General features: G+C 32.6%; 1 long non-coding RNA gene across 1 annotated transcript; it reads right to left on the reverse strand.

Annotated features, from left to right (window-relative positions):
- Positions 1–4,748: 4,748 nt before the first annotated feature.
- LOC116664957 lies at positions 4,749–8,599 on the reverse strand. The gene is made up of 3 exons (XR_004321519.1): positions 7,869–8,599; positions 7,377–7,382; positions 4,749–4,762 (listed from the first exon to the last, which is right to left on the reverse strand). It is a non-coding gene; the product is annotated as an uncharacterized LOC116664957 (long non-coding RNA).
- Positions 8,600–9,247: the final 648 nt, after the last annotated feature.

Raw genomic sequence — 9,247 nt, forward strand, 5'->3', positions numbered from 1 at the left:
AGTCTTTCATTTATTTACTTACATTTTATGTTGATTTTTACTCCCTTAAAGTGGCATCTCTGTGGGAAAAAGATGTTGAATTCAGAGTTACCAACAGAAACCCTGATGAGAATTTCAACTACTCACGTCAAGAAAGGAGTGCTACTGAGGGTGAGCTGGCAAAAACCGTGATAGTTTTGAAGTTGGCCAATGATAAAACCAATTCTTATTTTCCAGCTTTTTCATTCTTTAATCCTTTCTCCTCAGTGCTATTGTTTTAATAGCAGGCTTCTACCAACTGCTACTTACTGTTCAGAAAATATTTCTGTGTCTTCCAAAGACACAGGATCTTTGTAATGGTTTTTGATTTGGGAGTGATCTTTTGATTTGGGAGTCTCAATTGCAGGTTCAAAGTGTCAATCAGAAGAATTGCATGATGTCAAGTGCACTGAAAACTATTTTTTCATACTTTGTTTCCTGTTTTTGATAGGTTCAGGGGAGAGGGCATATTTTGTCTCTTAGGCAAAAAAAAAAAAAAAAATCACCAATAGAGGATATTTGAAAAAAAATGAATGAAGAGAAATTAAGTGCCTAGTAATTAGAGGGTTTTTGTTGTTGTTGTTGTTGTTGTTGCTGTTGTTTTAATGACAACTCAGTAAAGTGAAAGCAGTTGGTTATTTTTTGGTAGCTTCTATATGAACACTGACTCTCCTTGTAATAAAACCAGTTGGTAGACACAAACAAATCCTTTTTAAAATTTTGTTTTCTTTTCTCATACTATCTAATGCTTTTAAGGCCAGGTTTGTCAGTGACCATTGATTGCATAGATCACGGGATATTTACTATCTACTTGTATCAAAAGACAAGGCTAAGTCATTTGAACAAGTAACAAAAGTTTGCTCTGCAAATGCCCATTTATACTCAAGAGACTGATATATTTGTAAGTTAAATTTTCTTGAGAATTTGAGGATTTTGTAGATTTTTTAACCTGTAAAGAATGTTATTTTCCATAAGGCATATATGAATGAAACTGACATTTATTATGAAAAATAAAATTGCCAACCTAATGACCTGTCTAGTGGAAGGAAGATGGAGAAAGGAAAAGGTTACTGGAGAATATTTCTTTTAACTGTTACTACACATACATTACTGTGTGTTTTCTATCATTTTTCTATCAACCAATATCTACCACAATTAAACAACATCACCTATGCTGCCCAGGGCATGTGCAGACTGTAAAGCTCCAACCAGCTAAAATATAAATGGATACAGTGAACCCAAAACATCAATGAACAATTTTTGAGACCTAGATTCTAGACTGGCATTTTGGATGAAAGTTATAGCAGCTCATAACAATTCTTCAACAGGCAACAAATTACATTGTGCATGGATCTAGGAAATCAACTACTGGCACTCCATTTCATGCTTTACCGTCCTACCTGGAATAATACAAAGAGGTGTCTAAGACCAGCATCACCAACAGCTCTTTCAGAACTGGAGTGCAAAACCTCTTTCAATTTTCAAATTCAAGAAAAAATATCTTAGTTGCTTCAGGTTTTGAGACATATCTCACCACCTCTGTCTCAATTAGAAACATTTGATGAGGACATACGATGTGCCAGAGATTGCATTAGGTTCTGGATGTGATGCTGGAAATAATATTATATTCATATTATCAGGTAATTATAATTTATAAAAATTAATAATATAAAGTAATTTTATTTCTATATTATATAAAATGTTATATACATATTATGCTATAATTATTATAGCATACTAATTATGTTGTTAATGTTATAATGAACCATATAAAATTGATTTAGAAAAAAAAATGATACTTTCATGTACTTCAACTATAAAAAGGGGCCAATAAGCTCATGGCCTGAGAAGAAAAATAATGTCTGACCATGCTTAACATATAGATTGGTAAGTATAATTAGAAATAATATTAATCATATGAATGCCACAAAGATAATGAAAGGGTTAACTTTTTTGGAGAACAGGATCCTGGGAGGCTTTACAGAAAAAACAGACCCAGGAACTAGGTTTTTATGGATAAACAGGAGTTCCTGATGATAAGAGAAAGAAGACATGTGCAAGGCACAGGGTCATAACATGGTACGCTTTTTCTGGGTAAACAGACAAATTTGGTATTACAGAATGTTAGGAGGGAATAGGCATGCAAGTAGGAGACAGATCTTAAGACTCTGAATATCATTTTGTGTTCATCAGTCTAGAACCCTATCCCCAACCCCAAATATGTCCATGATGTGTAAAATACCCACCAAAGATTCTTCAAAGACTGCAAGACTACTCAGGTATGCCAAACTACAGGTACAAACATCCACTAATGACAGCTTTCTTTTTATCCTTCCTATTTATCCTGATATGTCTGCAATTTCAGTGGGATTTTTGTCTGTTATATTATTTTACTTGTCACTTACTGAAAGACTGACTTTAGTCTACGATTATATCTGTCTCAAAATGAATAAATCAGTAAAGGAACTAATTATTCATAGAAACAATGCTACAAATGATGGCTAAACTTTCTGAGTTATGCCATCAAAAGTAATAAACCCGTAAACATCTACTGATTCAACAAATATTTTTGAGCATTTACTGTCTGTAGACAGAGTTCTGATTTTGTCCCTAGACTAGACTGTCAAATTATTTCCTGCATAGGACAGTAAACTCTAGGAAACTTCAGTAAACTAGCTTCTTTGAAATGGCAAAAGAAGGGCTTCAGTGACAGGGGTTTTGAGTGGAGCACACAAAAATTTGCACATATATATTACACATTTTACCTGCCACATGAACTGAAGAGTGAAAGTCTATGTAAATAAATTATAATAATATCTGTACCTAAAACTTATTATCCTTAGTACCAAAAAATATAACTTTGGAGGCCATCCACAACATTAAGAGAGTCAGATTTGGGATATTCTAAATAAGTGCCTTAATATTTTTGAAGGAAAATGTGCTTCTACTAAAGGAAGCATAAGTTAGCTTTAGATCTTACTCTTGATGAAGTAATGTATTAGTTGGTGATGAACAGAGCATAGTATTGATATAAAAGCAAACTGATATACAGTCAACTCTTAAGTATGTGTGAAGATATTCCTGGATATGAAAGTATTATTATGGTCCTCATTTACAATTTCTGATACCACTATATATTAACTCATACAAGAAACCTTTCATTTAAGTATGAAAAGATATATGAAAGATATTTCTTTTCTGCTATGCATTCATTATACTTCATATATTTCATAGGCAACTTTATTCCACTTTTGAAATACTGACAACTGCAACTAAGTATGTGATTTATAACAAAATATTTCACTATATACAATCCACATATATTATAAGTCAGAGAATCACTATTTCAAAATTTGTTCAATGTAGAGTAATTGACATCACTCAGATAAAAATGACTGCTATAATATTTCACATATAATAAGTTTTTGCTAAATACCCACAGAATGCATTGTTGAATGACTATGTTAAAGTACTTCACAGGTAATAATACTGAATTTATAGCAGTTAGTGGTTGTATATTCAAAACACAGAAAAAACATGGTGAGTTTGAGCCTGTTAACACTGGCTTCATTATCTCATCCACTTATTCTGCTCTGTTTTTCTTCATAGCATTTGCCATCACCTGACATATAAGTTTTTGTTCATCTGCATATTTTCTGTTTCAACCTACTTTAATGAGTGTTCTATGAAAGCAGAGGCTTTGTCATTTTCTATAGTGCTGTAATCTCCACAGCCCAGTGTTTCATATTGAATATCCATTAGACAAATTGTTGAAGGGATAAGCACGTAAATGAGTTTTTAAACTCCCATATGACAGAGCTTGTACAATTCAATCAATGATAAATCATGACAGTGACTCAGTCATGATATCAAAAACTATAAGAACAAAACTGGGCCTACATCAAAGACTTTCAAATTCCCTTCTTTACTGTGTGAATGTGTGTTTGGCAGGTGAGAGGGATTTAGTTTTATGATTCTGATTAGCAGTAAGCTTCACTGAAATGTTATAACTGCTATTTAAAATGAATGCTTAGATTAGTATTAGATGATCTAGAATCCCAGACTTCACAACTGGCAGCTATTAGGATGAATCTCTGCCTTCCACTTATTAATTAAACTGCTATTTATTTTTTCCATTATTTAGGCACAGTGATTATATAATATTGAAATTATAATTTTACCAAAGAAAAAGTATTTTAATTTACAATAGTTTTTGCAGGTGTAGCATTCTAAAGATTTACTTCTTGTTCTTTATCCAAAAAAGCAGAACTACACTTTTGAAAACCTTTAAGAGATCAGACCTAAGGGACAAGTCTTGGATTCTACAAAAATGTTTGAAATATAATTATTTAATTAAACAAGAGAACTATGTTTACCATATTCACATTATTATGGACTTCTAAATTCTGTGTATGTATAAGACATAAGATAATCTACAGATTACTAATATTGGATACATTCAGGAAAAAATTTTGATCTTAAAAATTCAAATCTCATTCACAAAAGTACTAAAAGGATAAGTCACTGGCAATCAAATTTTTTGATAGTTTGAAGCTACAGGACAACCAAAACACTACATAAACATAAAGACAAAATGATCCACAATATTTTCCATGTCTTTGTAAAACTTTGCTTAATAATTTTAAGCTGACACTGTAGGAAAATGAAGTCAAGCCATGGAATTAAAGCCATAAACTTCATGTAAATCTCTCATGTGATTTTAATGATATTAAAGAATTTGTATCTTCTATTAAGATGAGAGCTGAGAGCTGATGATGCTTATACATCAGATTTTTAGAAAGAACTAAAACAAAATTTCATTCTTAATAAGGATGACCTAAATATAAAGTGCAATCTCATTGGCAAACTATATTTGGTGAGAGCTTATCTACCATATCTACTCCCAGCTCCATATGAATTAAGTTAGTTCCCAACTATTCTATAACTTGGAAAAATGACCCTAATGTCAATCAGACAGGGTTGTTTCTAAACAGCAGCATGGTGGCAACTGCTAGACTGACTTGCCTTGTCACACTTCCATAGATTCACCTGGCGATAATAAGTACACATGGATTTAGACAGCTTTACCACCTACAGCAAGAGTAACTATTGGTGTCATCTCCCTGATCCTTAATTCCCATAGAGTAATGTGATAAGGCTCAGGTATCTGCAGTGGCATGCATGAAAAAGAGAAACCCTGAGACTAGGAAACCCTGCTATCTTATTGGAAATGCAGGCAAACCTGTTTTTCCTCCTGTTGAGGGGAGGCATTACCTTTATTATCTTTAAATGCAATCAAGTATCTTCAGAAAGGGCAGGGAAATATCTTCACCTTTATTACCCTGAATGTCCTGAGGAAATGGGCAGTCTGTTTATCATCATGGAATGTAAATAAATTTGATCCAGAGGGAGTCTTTGTCTCTACCTTTCCAGGAAGGCCTAAGGAATTGTCTAAGCAATTCTTGAAAAGATAATTCTGGGGCAGATGGTTGGTAATGCCAAAATGTGTATGTGAGAGATTCATGAAGAATTGTCTCCCAATACCTAATAAGGTACTAGAAATAATAAATATTTATATATGGTCGTAACTATACATTATCCAAGACTCTGGAACTATTCTAATGTTTTCCTTACTATTACCAAATTTTTTTAATTTGTATTTTTTAAAATTTTCTAAATAAGTGAAAATTTGTGGGAGCTTTGTAAGTTTACTTTTCCTCTTTTTTAGTTATTTTCTTTTGCCACTTATGTCAGTGTTAAAATTTTTCATGTAATTAGAGATCTACACATTACATTTTCTACACATTTTTGTGGCATTGAAGACAAAAAATGTAGATATCTTTCTTATTTCCTGAGAATGGGAAGCACAATAAAAATTGTTTCAGTAGGGCTGAATTAATGTTGCAGTGGGTAAGCCCTCTGCAGTTCCTACTCCATTATACTTTAGAACATTAGAAGTCTCACTAACAATTTGTGAATTTTTATAACTTGATAAGCAAAATGCTATCTTGTTTAGTTTACATTTTTAATAAAATTGAGGTTGAATATTTGTGTAGGGATGTGAAGGAAAAACCGGGCTGGTCTAACAAGATCACTCACAAGTCTAGGAATGTGAAGGAGAGGCTGGGCTGGGCTGGGCTGGGCTAACAAGATAACTCACAAATCTAAGTATTGGAATACTGATCTGAGTTCCTGCTGGACTAACTTGTAAATCTAGGTTAATTAGTGTTGGTTTGCTGTTCATGTTTTTTTGCTAGCCAGCTGGATTTTCAAAGAGATATATCTGGCTTTGGAATGTTGGTTTGCTGCCTCCCTGCCTCCACTTTTGTGATAATGATGCTGCTAAAGCTGTTCCATGCCTATTGGCCGAATACCCCAAGCTTGTACTTTACCCTATAAAACTTCATGCACACGTCTTGGAGGTGCTTAGAGCTTTGGAGCAGAAGCCCCTCTGAGCCCGCTGGCGTAATACATCTGAGTACTCCAACCCTCCGAGTGGTGCTTGTTTCTTGGCTGGCCTGTCATTTCCATAACAGGGATATGTATGCATGTGTATACTAAGTTTGTTTTATATTGTCACATTAGTATAATGTTCCATTTTACTTCTTTTCTTTAAATGCTTAATAAATTCTTCAAGTAAAAGTATTTAAGCCTGAGTTTTTCTTCATGGAAAGATTTTAAATTACCAATTCAATGTCTTTACCTGATGCTGGTATATCCATATTTCTGTTTCTTCTTGAGTCAGTTTGTATCTTTATAGAGTTAGCATATTTGATTTATTTAAATTGTTACCATGAAGTTATTCATAATATTCTCTCCTAATTACTTAAAATTATTTAGGCAATTAGTGACATCTCTTGTTTTGTTTCTAGTTTTGATAATAGTTATCATATTTTTCTTATTATCAATTTAAGTAAAAGTTTATTACATTTTTCTGCTTTCAAAGAACTAACTTTTGGTTTATCTGTCTTTTATGTCATTGATTGTGATCTCTATTATTTCTTTAGTTCTACCTACTTTGTGTTTACTTTGCTCTTCTTTTTCTACCTACTTTATTTTTTTATTTATTTAAACTTTTTATTGACGTATAATTGATGTACAAAATTATGTAGAGTTATAGTTATAAAATATAGTGATTCACAACTTTTAAGTTTATACTCTAGCTATAAAATATTTTCTATGTTCCCTGTGTTGTACAATATATTACTGTAGTTTATTTTATACATAATAGCTTTTCCCTACTATTAAGAGGAAAGTTTGGTTATTGATTTTAAACCTTATTTCCTTTCTAATATAAACATTTAAAGCTATAAATTTCCCTCTGAGTGCTGCTTTATCTACATCATACTAATTTTGACAAATTGCTTTTCTGCTGGGGTATAATTCTGTGTGTTCCCAGAAACCTGTGACTTAGAATATTTATTCATTGCCTTTGAAAATTCTCAAATTCATTTGACATTTATATCCTAGCAGTAAGTTTATAACTTACATAATATCCTCCACAAAATTTAAAAAAAAAAGTGAATATGACCGATATTGTAAGCCTCATTTTCACCTTCAATATAAAAAAGTTTATAAAAAGGTCTTATTTGAAAGGGAATGTGACATTCTAGTTTTGATAAAAGCATGATCTTCAAGGAAGAAAAAGAAAAAGGATAAAAGAATACAGGAAAATACTGATGAATGCAGACTTCTGCCACATAAGCTGGTTCCCCAAGAAATTGTACTAATCCATCAGTATATTACCCTTTTAAGCCACTCTAATTATTAGCATAGCTAAGTTTCTCTATAGTGCTCTTGAATTTCAGAGAATAAGTCCAAGTTTCAATTTTTCCTTTGATCTTCAGAACAAGGTTAGATTTTGCTTACGTATCTTTTGCTTATGTGTTACCCTCTTACGTATGATTTGAATTTTCTGAAAAGCGTATATTATCTCTTTTGCATTCCCCAAGAAAGATTTCATAGTGTCTCTGGCAGGAGGAGAGAAAAGGTAATCACTTTGAAATACACCCAGAGCATTCTGCATAACAAAGATACACTCTCCAGTGTAAACTCATCAGAACTTTGTTACAGAGGCCTGGATAAGGGCAGCATTCTCATTCCAGCCTCCTACAGTCCTCCTGTTTCACGTAAGGGTGAGGATGAACTATACAAGAAGAAACACTTGTGAAGGTCATAAGCCAGACACATGGGCCCACCATAATACTGAGATTTAATTGGAAGATAATAGAGTGCCCTCCAACCCCACTCAATGTATACAAATACTTTATCACAACACCACCAGAGGGCCAGCATTATAACATTAAAATGCAGCTTAAAGAATTAAAAAATGCAGACTCATTCTGAGGAGAAATACTTAGAGAGGGCCAAAGTAAATAGAAAAGACAAAACCAAGAATATTGGAGGAATATAAAACCTCTGGCACCTATAGTAACAGCAAACATTTTTAAAAGCACAACTACTTAATAGAACTTCTCACAGTAGAGGCCTATGTACCTCAGTTCCTACTATGCAATACAAGTGTAGCTTAAAATAAAAAAAAAATTATAAGGTATATTAAAAGAAAAAAACTCCACAGTTTAAAGAGAAAAACTGAGCATCAGAAAAAGACTAAAATATACTCAGCCATAAAAACCGACAATATAATGCCATTTGCAGCAACATGGATGCTCCTGGAAAATGTCATTCTAAGTGAAGTAAGCCAGAAAGAGAAAGAAAAATACCATATGAGATCGCTCATATGTGGAATCTAAAAAACAAAAACAAAAACAAACAAACAAACAAAAACAAAGCATAAATAAAGGACAGAAATAGACTCACAGACAGAGAATACAGACTTGTGGTTACCAGTGGGGTGGAGGGTGGGAAGGGATAGACTGGGATTTCAAAATTGTAGAATAGACTACACTGTATAGCACAGAGAAATATACACAAAATGTTATGATAACTCACAGAGAAAAAAATGTGACAATGAGTGTGTATATGTCCATGAATAACTGAAAAATTTAGCTGAATACTGGAATTTGACACAACATTGTAAAATGATTATAAATCAATAAAAAATGTTAAAAAAAAAAAAGAAAAAGACTAAAATATGACACATATGTGGAAACTATCATACTGGTAATTAAAAATAACTATGATTAATATGTCAAGGACTATTAAAAAAAAGCAGAGAACATCTAAGAACAGTTGGGTAATTTAAGCACAAAGATAGAAATTAAAAGAA

The sequence above is a fragment of the Camelus ferus genome, chromosome 7 (assembly GCF_009834535.1).
Source record: "Camelus ferus isolate YT-003-E chromosome 7, BCGSAC_Cfer_1.0, whole genome shotgun sequence".
Taxonomy (NCBI): Eukaryota; Metazoa; Chordata; class Mammalia; order Artiodactyla; family Camelidae; genus Camelus; species Camelus ferus.